We start from the raw sequence: 15251 nt of genomic DNA, 5'->3' as shown, positions 1-15251 counted from the left end.
CGCCTTCGATGTATTAACGAGCCCGAAGTGACAAATGCTCGGTTGGACCTTTTCAGTTATAGAGTTTGAAAAGGGCCAAAAGAAACTGCTCTGGAGATCTAGGCAGAGGGTGTGCCAAACCTTTCGCGAAACCACAGAATACGTTTTACGGTACGGGTGGTCGATCTTCGTGAATGCTGTGTTCACTGCATCGCGATCAGTAGGGCGGTCGACACGGCTTCCTAAGGATAAAGGATAAAAGCCTATAGGGGTCTCCCAATATACACAACGGTACGCGGGAGCTCAAGTCCGTATTAGTGCTATCGTCCCTCAGGAGGAATCACCCACCTTCGTAGAGATCGACAGTCACTACGTTTAACGACGCCAGAACACGTCTCTACCTAGACCTCTATTGTGAGCGTTATGTTACAATGCGTTTTTCGATTCATTCAATATATTTTAAGTTGATCTTGTTTATCAGTTTGTCTTTCAGGATCACCACAATATGTATTGGTACAAATTCCTAAATGCAGCTAAAATGATAAGCAAGCTTTTACAATCTTTTTAGCTTTGAAAATCCTAACTACTGAGGGGAGAGAAAAACAATATCTTTCCACACAGAGCACAAAGCACAAACTAATGCACTTTCTCCTAGATCAGACACACAAACTTATCAAAAATGCAAATGCAAGATGCATGTATTTCTTTTCTTTTCCTTTAATGTTGATGTAGACAAAAGGAAAACTGTTGTATGACTTTCGAATTCAATTTGAAGCGTAAACAAACAAGCTTTGTCTAAATGAAAAGACGCTTTACAAGTACTTGTTTCAACACTCAAAATATATGAATTCAAACCATAAAGTGAAAAACAAACAAACTCAAACAGCCATGAACAGTAATAAAACTAGCTCATAAGATCACAAAGACACTTTTATAGTTCAGGATCTAAGAGGTCACAGCTATACTGGTTCGCTTTTTCACAATGGGAAACTGTAACTGAAGCAAGAAATACTGAAAGAACATTCACAGTTTCATCACACAACTGAGGCGGAATAATGTCAAGGAGAAGTGGTCTACAGCAAGTACAATGACCAGCAAGCAATCAGCTAAAACTCAGTGAAAACAGGGCCAAGACACAAAGGGAAAGCTGAGCAAGATAATGGCTAACTGGACCAGCGCAGGTTCTAGTCTGCCAGTTTGACTCTCAGCGCAGTTCCCGAAGGGAGCACCTGCGCTGTAATGCAGACTGCCTGTGGACAGCCTGCACTGACACACGAGAGTTGCGTTTGCAAAGAATTCCGGGTCATAAAAAGCTCAAAAATGCACTGTCTTTGCTGAAATAAAAAGCTATAGGTCAAGTACAGGCTAAGGGATGATCAAGAGGATGAAGATCTATCACAAAGAGTAAAGAGTCTTTAGTAGATAAGCGCTTCAAATCTTGAATTTGCTCAGTAAATGAGCAAGAGTAGCAGACCCTCTACTTTGCTTTTGATATAGTCAAAAGCTTTTCGATTTGGTACTCTTTTCTTCAAGAAATGAATAGCAAAATACTACAAACACCAACAAGATACTAGGCTCCCCAGCGGAGTCGCCAATTTGTTGTGGGGAAAAGTATCTGATGCGGATGACCCTATCCCTACTCTAAAGGTGACAGTCTTTAGCAACAACTGAAAGTAAAGTTTTGATGATTTCCTTTATGAAAGTACAGAGAGAATGAAGAAATATTAACCAACCTGGTGTCTTTCGCTTAGTCGATCCTTGTCCTCTCTCTTTGTCTCTTGTTCCCAGCTCCTTGCTCTCTTTGCCGGTCCAGCTACACACAGATCCTGCACAAAACAAGAGAGCAAACTACAAGATACATGTACTCATAACTGAAGCATGGATTAGGATGAATCAAATATACATGTAAATACAATACATCAATGCAATACAAGTATATAGGAAAACATGCAAAACTTTATTGATAGAAGTAACAGGGTTCTGAGAAGGTTACAACCAATGATGGCTCCAATCCAGCAGCACCTCCCCAGCAGCAAGAACTCTCCTCTTCACCTCTAGTAAAACAATCACCCAATAGCTCTAACTGTAAACCAACAGCACCTCCTTGCTTTACACAAAATTCCAGCCTCTCTTAGATCTCATAGAAGAGCTCTATATATAGGATAGAAGAAGAAAGGATGAGTCAGCTTGAGACTGACATGAAGCTGCCTTGTGTCCTCTCCCTCTTCAGTTAATCTTCAGTTCTTGAGTCCACTTGGAGATCCTTGCTTACACATGGTGATCAAGTACCTCTTACTCATCACAGGGCGAATCTCATGAACCAAGTGTCAGTTTGGAAGCTTCCTGGGCAGTTGACACCTTGCAGAATGACTGTGCCACTTGGCCAATCTCGCCCAGCGCAGGTAGCCTTCATTAATCTTGACTTCCAGCGCAGGTACAAGGAGGGACAGTTGCATTCCAGCGCAGAAGCTCAGTGGAGCACCTGACATGATCCAAAATAAGCCTGTTTTGAAGTGTTTTCAGGTGGAGAACTGATTGGAAGTGCTGTTGTTTGATGACCTTGTTCTTTTAGGGGTAAGAACAACATGCTTAGGGACTGAGGATCCCTGTGATTATTGACATTTCATGCTCCATGATGCGAGGCACAAAAATGTCTATAACACCCCTCTGTGTGTAGTTCTTACCTTCCTATCCATAACTATATCTTCCTACAATTCATTAAGATATTCAGGCAACAAATATTCAATAGAAGGAAATTCACTCTGCTCTTCAGGATCTTCAATTAATGAAGGTTCAAATAGTCTCAAGATGTCTACATTAACAACTGAGTAGATGTGCATATAAGCTGGTAGATCAAGGCGAAAAGCATTCTCACCAATTTTCTCAAGTATCTTAAAAGGTCCATACCTTATTGGCTTCAACTTCTTACCTTCACCTTGCATTCTGTCTTTGCTGATATACAGCTAGACTTGATCACCAACTTGGAAACTATTCTCCATCTGATTCTTGTCATGCGTACTTGGCTTGGCTCTTTTCTAGTTGTTCTTGTACTGCCTGGTGAATATCTTGAATTTGTTCAATGAACTTGCTTGCCTTGTCCACATCACTGTGTCCATAAACTATTATGTCTTTACCAAAGACAAAATCCAAGGGAGACATTGGTGTGAAACCAAAACAGGTCTCAAAAGGAGATCTCTGTGAGGAAGAATGTTTAGCTCGGTTGTAAGCATGCTACACATAACATAAATGTTCATCCCAAAGTTTGGGATGCTTGCTGCAATAGCCTCTGAGCAACTGGATCACTGTCCTGTTGACCACTTCTGTTTGGCCATCTGTTTGCGAATGAAAAGTTGTGCTTTTCTTCAGCCTGGTGTCCATCAATTCCCACAAACTTGACCAAAATTTCCCAACAAATCAAGTATCTCGATCAGATATAATGGAAGTGGGTAATCCAAAATGAACCCATACATGCTGAAAGAACAACTTTGCAATTTGTTCAGTTGTAATCTGTTTGTTACAAGGTATTAAAATACACATTTTGTTGAACCTATCCACAACAACATATAAATAGTCATGACCTTTCCTAGATTTAGGCAGTCCTCTAACAAAGTCCATGGAAACGCTTTCCCAAGGATGAGAAGGAACTAGTAGTGGAGTGTACAAGCCTAGTTTTCTATTGTTGGGCTTGCTTTTAGCACACATGGTACACCCTCTTACATATCTAGAAACCATCTCATTCATTTTTGGCCAATAACAAAATCTTTGCAGCTGTGCAACTGTTTTACTTGCACCAAAGTTACCTGATATTAGAGAAGTGTGTGCTTCTCGAATTATGTTTACTCTTTCAGTTTGTGGAATGGATAGCTTCCCAAAATGATACAAGAGTTGGTCCTTAACATGATAATCCAATTTTTCTACTCATTTGCCTTGATATAAAGTTGCATATACATCTTTAAAGTCTATATCTTGAGCATATTGTTCAATGTAGCTCTCATGCAATACTAAATTATGCTTAAGTATAATAGATGCATTTATAATTGGTCTAGACAACATATCTTCAACTTTATTGTGTATGCCCTTTTTATATTTGATGACTAAATGAAACTGTTGTAGAAAACCCATCCATCTATAGTGTCTTGATTGCTGCAAAATAGTTTGAGAGTGTAGATATTGAAGTGGTTGATGATCAGTATGTATGACTATCCCTTTTCCTATTAAATAACGTTTCCACTTTTTCACAGTCTGTACTAATGCATACAATTCTTTATCATATGTGGGATAGTTAACTACTGCAGAATTAAATGTCTCAGAATGATAACATATGGGTTTATCGTGCTGCATCAACACTGCTCACATGGCATAGTCACTGGCATCTGTTTCAATCTCAAATGGTCTTTGAAGATCAAGCAGTGCTGGTACTGGTGTTGTACTAATCTTTTCTTTCAAGGTATCAAAGGCTTTCTATTGTTTGCCTCCCCACTAAAACACCTTGTTCAATCCTGTTAAAGCATGTAAGGGAGCTGCAATTAAGGAAAAGTTAGAAATAAACTTTCTCCAATATTGTGCTACTCCTAAGAAGCTTCTAACTTCTATAGCAAATTTGGGTTTAGGCCAGTTTACAATGACTGCAACCTTAGAGGGATCTATCTTCAATTCACCACCCCCTATTATATGTCCCAAATAATTCAAAAATGTTTTGCCAAATTCACATTTTGAGAGCTTAACATAAAGATTTTCTCTTTTGAAAACATCTAGAGTTTTCTTAACATGATTTAAATGTTCTTCCCACATCTTGTTGAAAATAATAATGTCATCCAGATATACAATAATGAAATCATCAAGAAAATGTCTGAGTACATCATTCGCTACTCTCATGAAGGCAGCAAGAGCATTAGTTAAGCCAAAAGGCATAACCAGCCACTCATACAATCCCTGCTTTGTTTTGAAAGTGGTCTTCCATGCATCTTGCTCTGCAACTTTGACCTAATGATAACCACTATGGAAGTCTAACTTGGAAAAATAAACAACTTCTTTCAACTGATCTAATAGATCATCTATGCGAGGAAGGGGATAACATTTTTTTATCATTATCTTATTCAGTGCTCGGTAATCAATGCACATTCTCCATGAGCCATCTTTCTTTCTCACCAAAACAATTGGAGACCCACATGGTGATGTGCTAGGTCTGATGAACCCCTTCTCGAGCAGCTCCTATACCTGCTTCTTGATTTCTGCATTCTCTAAAGCAGACAACCTATACATTCTGATGTTAGGCAATGGAGCATCTTGCTGCAAATTAATATCATGCACTATTTCCTTTTTGGGCGGCAGACCTTTAGGTTCTTGAAACAATATATCATATTCTGAAACAACTTTTTCTAAATCAGCTTGCTGTTTAGCATCACAACCCTCAAATACAATGGTTTTATTAGGTTTCTTTTCCTTTACAACCATCAATAAAAATTGTTTGCATGAATTCACAATTCGTTTCATCTGTCCTAAGTTTATGAGAGTATAATTATTCTTGAGCTTATGAGCTCTTACAATATATTCGATTCCATCTTTAACGAGTAGATACTTGTTCTCAGCTCTATAGAAAATATCTTTTCTATCATACAAGTAAGGACTTCCTAAAACAATTCCACATATATCCAAAGGAACTATATCTAACTCAACCTCATCTACAAATGCTGACCCAAAAGAAAACTTAAGTTTACATTGTCTAGTCACTTGTAGCTTTGCTTTATCACATAACCAACCTAATCGATATGGCTTCTTGTGAGGTGTGGTTAGTAATCCCAACCTCTTTACAATTGTTTCATAAATTAAATTTACTTGTGAGCCACTATCAAAGAAAGTATCAATCTTTTGATAATTGGAAATAACTCGAATATGAAAAAGCTCATGTCTTTTTCTCTCATTTTCTTCATTATGTGCAAAATTACAAGTAGATGCTTCAGAATTTTTACCTTTTATACCTGTGGCTACAATTATTGCTTCATCTCCTGAGTCTGACCCCAAATCCTTTTGAATAGCTACAATAGTCTTCTTCTTCTTGCCCTCGAACTTCTTAGGTTTCAGCTCTAGATGCAGAATCCAGCAGTGTTCATCATCATGCCCATCCTTCTTATAGTGAGTGCATGAAGACTTGCTTTTCTGTACAGTGTTTGTCTTCCTCTCTTTCCATTTCTGTTTTTTTTTCTCCTTATTTTTGCTTGCAGTGGGTTTGGATGATCCCCCAACTTCTGGGTTCCCAATCTTACCTCTAGCTTCTAGATGCATAGCCTGAACAGATACCTCATCTATGCTAGTGGGATTAAACATGAGATTAGTGTGTCTCATGTAGTTGTGTAGACCACCTATATACTTCAACAAAGTTTCAGGTGAGTCTAAAGAAATTCCTAGAATCAAAGCTCTTTTCCTAAATTCTTGGGTGTAACCTTGTACACTTTGCCCGTTTAGTATTCGAAGAGTTTGCTAGCTCATCATGGCTTGCTACATGTAGGCTAGTGGATAGAATTGCTTTTTAATTGCAAAAACAAATTCACTTTAGACAGAAAGAATCTTACCATGTTTCTTCATGTCAGCTTGTGTCCTGCCTTCACACCATACCAAGGTAGTGCCTCCAAGGCATAGGCTGGCCAGCTGAATATTACTCTTGTTGGAATCAATGCTCTACACTCTGCAATAAACATTAATCTGTCTGATCCAATTATCCATCTTCTCTGCATTCAACTCTCCATCATATATTGGTAAATCAAATTTAACATCTAATTTAATCAAAGATGTCCTCTTTTTATTTTCAGTGCTATTAAGAGGTGTGAGAAACTTTTCTTCTTTCCCTTTGCCTTTAGAGTGGTCATGAAGGAGAGATTCTTCTACTCCTTTGTCTTGTTTGGAGTTTGATGAATCTTCATCTCTATTTTTCTTAAATTCCCTATACATTTCCTCCACCATGGATCTCATGGTCATAAAACTATCCATGAACTGGGGGTATGCTTCCAAGGGACTTTCTTCTGACATCTTCCTCTTAAAATAGACGCTTCCAATTTTTGGGTTAGTTTCAGCGAACTCTCCTTCTCCTAATTTAGGCTTTGATCTAGTTAGCATTAAACAACAAAATCTATCACAAGCTTGTCTAACCTTAGTAACCTAGAGCTCTGATACCACTTGATCTGGAATTTATCTAGGACAAAGAATTAAAGGTATTACAAACTCATGTGAATGGATGTGCCTATGTTACTTTATGCAATGGATCGATAAGATTGCTAGAATACATAGACACTGAGGCAATTAGAGAAAACATAAGAGTCAAATATGTAAACACAAAAATTTTAGTAAGGAGTTCACCCAATTCTCCTGGGCTACGTCTCATGGTCTAGCCTTTATTGGTGGCCTCTCTATTATGTTTTCAAGCAGTGTTTTTACAACAGTGAGCTCGATTCGTGTCTCACTAAACAGATAAAAGTTAGTAGGAATGGAGTGCACAGAATCTCTGCCACTGAAACTCGACCTCTGATGGTCATAGCAGTATGACATGCCTATGCCAAGGAGTTTTCTTGAACCTCTCAAGCCTTCTATGGAGTACACAAATTCTCTGACTCTCTCTGGCTCTGTCTGGCTCGATGCTGCCTTCGGCAAGCTCGACTTCTACTCTCTGTTCTCTGCTCTTAGCTTTCTACCTCTCTGTTTGTATCCTCAGCTTCTGGCAGTTCATAGCTTTAAAGCCAGTCTGTTCTTTGACTGTTCATTTCCACTTCCCATCCTTCTGGTTTCCCTGCCTCTGTCCGTTTGAATTCCTCTGCTCTACATCACCATCACTGGGTAATGCCTCACAAGGAGGTGGCCACCCGTTTCCTAACAAACTTGGTGTCAGATTCCTTGAATCATTTTAGAATGGTTGTTAATTCCATTTGCTTCAAGATCACCCGTGAGCATGAATAGTTTGCCAACTCATTGTCCACTTCAGACTTCAAATCCCCTCCAATCTTTCTTTTTTACTTGTCAAATCAAGTCATTTATGAGGACGTACCTCCGCCATTGATCTAGGCCCCCCAGATCCTACGGTCGTCGTTGGTATCGGGTGGGCAAGTTGCATGACATTTACCCATCCAATGTGGGTGGTTTTCTCTCTCATCCACTAGACGTGTGTCGCTTTATGTGTGGCATTAGGTGAGACTCAGTCAAAACTGCTTACCACCTCGAAGCCTTCCGATATCCTACTGGTTTGTGGAATCTCGTGCTATGGAACCGAATGCATTACTTTTCGGCATTTCATAGCATTTTCAGTTCTGGGTGCTTCGGGGCTTTCCTTCATGGAGGGGGACACCATGTGATACATGATTAGAAACCACACCCGTTTCTTGATTTGGCCTCCGATTTTTCCAGTTTGCGCCAGCGCACATTATCATGGGCCAATGATCTATGCACTTGACCGAGGGTCCTCATTACTCCACTCTGGCCACAACTGCAACTGTTATGAGGATTCTTCCTGATAGCTTTGATTTTTCTAAGAATTGAATCTTTTGGCATAATTTGAAATAGTCATGAAAACATAGAGAGTGTTTAGGATCTGATTCGGATCAATAGTGGGGAACCATCATGCCCAACTTATGCTATGGAGATTCAAGAGATCAACCTGTGATCTGGGAAAGTTCTCCCACATAGTCAGCCTTCACCTAGGGAGGTTGAGGAAGATAAAGAGGAAAGTGAACTGAAATCAATTCCACCCTTTCCTTAGATACTATCTGTGACAGTCCAGCCTACCTCAGAAGAAGCTGAACTCCTAGGGGAATTGAAACATCTATGTGTAAAGATACCACTTGTCCAAGCCATAAAGGATGTGCCTATCTACAATAGGTTGATTAAAGAGAAGTTCTTTAGGCATCCAGGAAGGTGCAAGAGAGATGCCCCAACCATCAATGTCATAGGGCAGCTATCCGACCTAATGTTGGGGCAGGTAATCTGTCCAAAATATCTAAACCCTGGAAGCCCAATAGTTGATGTCCGCATCAATGGCACCATGATCCCACACACTTTGATTGACCTATGAGCTGTCATTAATGTGATGACAAAGGACACAATTCTCAAACTCAACTTTCAGGGTTCCTTAAGGAAGACCACAACCGTGCTACAGCTAGTAGACCGCTCCACCGTGACCCCTGAGGGGATTGTGGAAGATGTGATGGTCTCCATTGATTCTTGGGAGTACCCTACTAATTTCTTAGTTCTACCCAACATTTGTTACAACATGATCTACCTCTCTGGTTGGAGGAGAAAGATGAGGATGAAGTTTTTTCTACACCGCTTTGTACATTAGAAATTTCCATGGGAGGAAAACAACGAGATGAGGATGATATGATTGAAAATCTGATTGAGAATCCACCTCCCAGTGTATCTCCCTTAGAGGACATAGCAAGAGAAACCCAAAACAACTCCGCAACTAATCTCTATGCGGCCGACTCAACTTCTCTTTGTGTTAACAATATAGAGTTCAATCCAGAAAAAACCTTGAAAATCAATCCATCCCTATCCACTTCCCAGGAGAAGTAACTATGTAGCCTGTTGAGAAAGCACTTAGATGCCTTTGCTTGGAGCTATAAGGAGATGAAGGGAGTGCACCCTTCAGTCTGCACTCATCATATATACATCAAGTAGGGTTGTAAGCTAGTCAGACAGTCTCAAAGGAGGATGAACCCAGCACTTAAAGATATTGTTAAGGAAGAAATGCAGAACTTGCTTGATGCAGGATTCATCTATCCTATCTCTGATGGTGAATGGGTCTCTCCTTTGGTGCTAGTGCCAAATAAAAATGGTAAATGGCGAATCTATGTTGACTATCGAGAATTGAAAAAGGCCACTAAAAAGGACCATTTTCCTTTATCTTTCATAGATCAAGTGTTAGATGGTTTGGTAGGGAAAAGGTTTTTCTCTTTCCTAGATGGCTTCAGTGGGTACAATCAGATTCAGATCAACCCGAAAGACTAAGATAAGACCACTTTCACTTGTCCTTGGGATATCTTTGCATACTAGGTCCTCCCTTTTGGTTTGTGTAATGCTCCAACCACTTTCCAAAGAGCGGTACTGAGTATATTCTCTGAATTATTTCATGATGCAGTAGAGATATACATGGATGACTTTACTTCTTATGGCTCTGACTTTTAGGAAGCTTTATCTAACCTAGGAAACATTCTAGACAGGTGTATCAAGATGAACGTATCCCTCAATCTTGAAAACTGTGAATTTTTTATGACTGAAGGGACCGTGCTAGGTCATGCAATATCTCAACAAGGACTGTAGGTGGACCCCAACCAAATTGCCATCATCCAAAGTGTCCCACCTCCTCAAAAGGTGAGAGATGTCAAAAGTTTCCTAGGCTTAGTTGGGTATTACCAGAGATTCATTAAAGATTTTAGTAAGCTAGCCTGTCCGTTGTTTGGTCTTTTAGGTAAAGATGTCGAATTTATATGGTAGAAAACTATCAAGAAGCCCTAGATACCTTGAAGAGCAAGCTTGTGACTACCCCAATTTTGAGAGGCCCAAGCTAGGCCCTACCTTTCCACATTCACACAAATGCCTTGAACAAAGAAATAGGAGTAGCCTTGGGACAAGTTGATGAAAAGCTGCCTTATGCCATATACTTTATAGGCAAAAATTTTGTCAAAGGCACAGCTAAACTATACTATCACCGAAAAGGAACTCCTAGCTGTAGTGCATTCCTTAAACGAATTCAAACATTATAACACAGTCTATCAAACCTTTGTGCACACTGATCATGCTGCAATTAGATATTTAATGAACAAACTAGATGTAAATGCTCACATTATTAGATGGTTGATTTTACTATAACAGTTTGATTTAACCATTGTTGATAAGCATGTTAAAAAAAATGTTGTTGCTGACTTTTTGTCTGGAGTAACTTTGCCTACAGGTGAAGAAGGGATGTTGGATGATTGAAAGCCAGATGAGCACCTGTTTTCTATCTCAGTACTCTCTCCATGGTTTTCTGATATAGCAAACCACTTGGTTTCAACACAGTTCCCACCACACTTATCCTAGAAAGAGAAGAGAAAGATAGTAAGGAAAAGCACCCCTTTCCCCGGGATTGGGGGAAATCTCTTCAAACTTTGCCCAAATCATATCTTGAGAAGATGTGTCAGGGAGGAGGATGCTTTTGAAATCCTCCTGACCTGTCATGATGGGCCTTGTGGAGTTCATTTTGCAGCAAAAAGAGCTACCTTCAAGATACTGTAAGCAGGATATTATTGGCCCACTCTTCATCAGGATGTGAGGAGATATGTCAGCCAGTGCGATTAGTGTTAAAGGATGGGGAAACCCACTCCAAAGGATGAAATGCCCATGCAGCCTCAAGTGACCTCTGAGCCATTTGAGAAGTGGGGCTTGGACTTTGTGGGGCCTATCATCCCTCCTTCAAAACAGAAGCAATATATTATTGTGTGCACCAACTACTTGACAAAGTGGGTAGAGACAAAAGCAATCAAAGCAGCGACAGAGGAAAAAGTAGCTGAATTTTTGAGAGAGAACATATTCTACAAGTTCGGGTATCCAAGAGAGTTGGTCATAGATCATAGAATCAAGCACAGGACTTCCACCCCTTATCATCCACAAGCGAATGGGCAGGTGGAGGTCACTAACAAAGCATTGGAAGGGATCCTGACAAAGGTAGTGAGCAGCAATAGAAAAGATTGGGCAGATAGATTAGTTGAGGCCACTTGGGCCTACAACACAACATGGAAGACCACTATAGGGTTCACACCCTATGAGCTGGTCTATGGGAAGAAGGCTTCGTTGTCAATAGAATTTGAATTCAATACCCTAAGGATGGCAGCTCAGCTAGACCTAGACCTTATCCATGCACAGAAAGAAAGATTACTCTAGCTCAATGGATTGGATGAACATAGAATGCAAGCCCTTCTCCACACAGAGGTAGTTCAGCTTCAGAGGAAGATATGGCATGACAAAAACATCAAGGAGAAGCAATTCCAAGAGGGAGATTTGGCCCTACTCTATGATTCAAGATACAAAGATTTCAAGGGCAAGCTAAGTACAAGATGGCTGGGACCCTACACTGTGGAGAAATGCAATGAAAATGGTTTAGTTCTTATTAGAGCCATTGATGATGAAGCCATCCCCATGCTTGTCAATGGACATCGGTTGAAAGTCTACAAGAAACCCCTCTCCAAGCGAGAGTTCATTGAAGGATTGATTAAGTCAGTGATGATAGTGGAGCATGTATTAGCCTCCTCTTCACCCACTCACTGAAGAAAAACAAAAAAACAAAAAAATAAGGACTCGAATGAACACCTCCATGAGGTTCTTGAGTCCCATCATTGGGTTGAAAACCTCTCCTGAGGCGGCCCAGTGATGTCAAAAAAGAGAAAAAAGAAAATAAGATCCCTGGTTGAAAAACTCACTTGGAGGCACCCAGGGCAAGCAACTAGGGTGAAAACCTCCCTGAGGCACCCTGGTTGTTTTCAAAAAAAAAAAACGAGAGAAAACAAAAATAAAAATGAATTTCTAGTTGTATTGTAGGTTTGTAGGAGGACTATAGGAAGCAGCAGTAGGTGCAATGGGAGCTCTGAAACCAATACCAACACATATCCTAACTTCCCACACCTTTCTCCATCAATCTTGGCATTCTTTTCACCTCACTGTGCTTCTTTTTCAAAAACTAGGTTTTCTATAGGAGGCTATGTGTTTTCTACAGGAGGCTCCTATAGAAATTACACAGAGCCAGAATTGGATTTTAAAGGCAGTTTGAGGAACAAGGAAGCTTCATAAAATATTTATAAATCCTCCTGCAGTATTCAAACCTCTTTTCCATCATTTCTCGACCTGCATCACATCCCAAGCATCATTCTTCCTCTTGCCCAAGAAAAAATACAGAAATAAATAAACAGTTTTTTAGAAAAAGAAAAAAAACAAAAAAAAAACAGTTTTTTAGAAAAAGAAAAAAACAAAAAAAAATAAGAAAAGGAACAACACCATCCACCTCACCTGAAGCCTACCTATTACCTCTCCATCTCTATATACATTTTTGGAATCATCCTCACAGTTCCAAGCACAAAAAAAGCTAAAATTTCAAAGCGAGAAGAAGCTACAGGAGCTCCTGTAGGAATTCCTATAGCAGCTAATCCAGTTAAAATCTAGCATCAGCAGCATGAGGGTGAAAATATGAAGGTTGAAGCAAACACCTAAAGATCAGATCCAACTAGAAAGGAACTCGCACAAAGCACAACCATGCCTCAGCAAGCAGACAAGCATGCATCAAAAGAAATAAAGGCATGTAGCAGAAGGAAAGTCCATAGCACCTCACAGCAAATGCATTCGGATCTCATGTAAGTAACTAACCCACTCTTCTATCTTCATTTGTATAATTAGAGAGCATGCAATAGCAGTGAGATGGTCGAGTCTAGTTGAGGTTGAGGTGGCAAGTTAACTTAGCCACCATCATCCATGTTTCTGTGAAAACTAGTGTCTTTTTGAACAACTAGCCCTCTAGGTTTGGCAGCTACCCTAGAAACAATAGTTTAAAGAAATTCACGATTTCTTCTATGTATAATAGATAAGAGAAAGATAATGGAACCAACCTGGAAATTCCGCTTAATCCCTTTTCTTGATCTCTCTCCCCCTTGATAGAGCTTGCAACTCCTCCCCGTACTTATCCCGTTTGGAGAGTACCTGTAGAAGCATAGTAACAAAGAACCGTCAAAGCATCTTGATCTATTATATCATAAGCATTACAGAATCGGATATATAATGAACATGCAATAGCATTCACAAATGATAACATTCACAATTGCACAATTATATGGAAGAAAACTTGAAGAACGTTATTAAATAGAAGGGAGAATTACAACCCAGATGTCTAATCCAGCATCATTCTCCCAGTGTCAATCCCTCTTCACCTCATGAAATAGAAAGATCACACCAACAATAAAATGCTCTTTCTTCAGATACAAACTATCAGCACTTCCTTGCAATTAACAAAATTCCACCCTCTAGATCTCTTAGATGAGGGATCCATTTATAGATGTGTGCAAGGGTGTGAGTCATCTCTGGGTTTTTGATTAGTGTCATTCCACTTGTTACAACTGCTTCCACTTGGAGATTTCTTAGATCTCTTACTCTTCCGTGGGCGAATTTAGAGAGGCAAGTGTCATAGGAGAAGTTTCTAGAAGATTCCATGAATATCCACTTAGTAAATTGTCTCGAAAAATTTTCCATCCTCACCCATCACACCGTACATAAGGCCTAATTAGTATGCATCACACCTGAGCAGTGTACCACTCCGTATGCATCGCACCTGGCCAGTGTAGCAGTCAGTATCATTCAGTTTAAGCCATTTCTAGATGGTTTTTCAAGTAGAACATCTGGGGAATGACTTCTCTTGAACATGTCGGCGACACTGAGATGGATTGGTAGTGTTAAAAGATGGATGGTGTGGAAGACCAATGGTGAGATGACTGGTGAATGGAATAACCCAACTCAACTCAATAATGGCGATGGAGTGAAATTGTCATCTTCAAGAGTGACCTGCTACCATAAAGCTTTCAAGTTTATTCCCTTTTTCCCCAGTCATTTTTGACTAGTACCTCTTTATTTTTGTTAAGCTTGAGGAGGATAACATATGCTTGTTCTATAATTTGCCCTTCGAGTAAACCTCTCGCTATGTTTAACAAGTCTATCAACAGTGAGACTCGTTCTTGTCTAGAATGGACAAGTTTGTCACTATTATTTTAACAAGTTTAATGACAAGGATAACTCGGTCCTTTTCATGTTTAGAGAATTTGAAAATGGACGAAAAGGAAACTTTGTCTCGTCTAGAATCGACAAGTTTGTCGCTATTCTTTAATGATTTTAACGACAAGGATAACTAGGTACTTTTCATGTTTAGAGAGTTTCAAAAGGGATGAAAAGGAAACTCCAGAATTCATTTTCGTAAAATAATCCCTTAGTTCCGAAAAAGGATAAAATAATACGAAAGGGATGACTTTTCTAATCACTTTAACTAGCCGAAAAAGACAAGCGCTGAAACGTTTTCATGAGATAATCCCTCGGGTCCAAAAAAGATTAAAATATACAGGAGGGATGGAATTTGCAATGACTTTAACAAGCTGGAAAGGCTAGTGCTCAACAATCTTTTCATATTTAATGAGTTTGAAAAGGGTTTAAAGGAGACTCGATTTTGAGGAACGAGCGGTGTCTAGGGTAGCAACTCATTCTAGGTAAGCTTGGAACTTCTCAAAACA

This window comes from Pinus tabuliformis, chromosome 5_2 (genome assembly GCF_031772625.1).
Source record: "Pinus tabuliformis cultivar Carrire ecotype Pingquan chromosome 5_2, CPIR1, whole genome shotgun sequence".
Lineage (NCBI taxonomy): Eukaryota > Viridiplantae > Streptophyta > Pinopsida > Pinales > Pinaceae > Pinus > Pinus tabuliformis.
Note: the sequence above shows the minus strand (reverse complement) of the source record.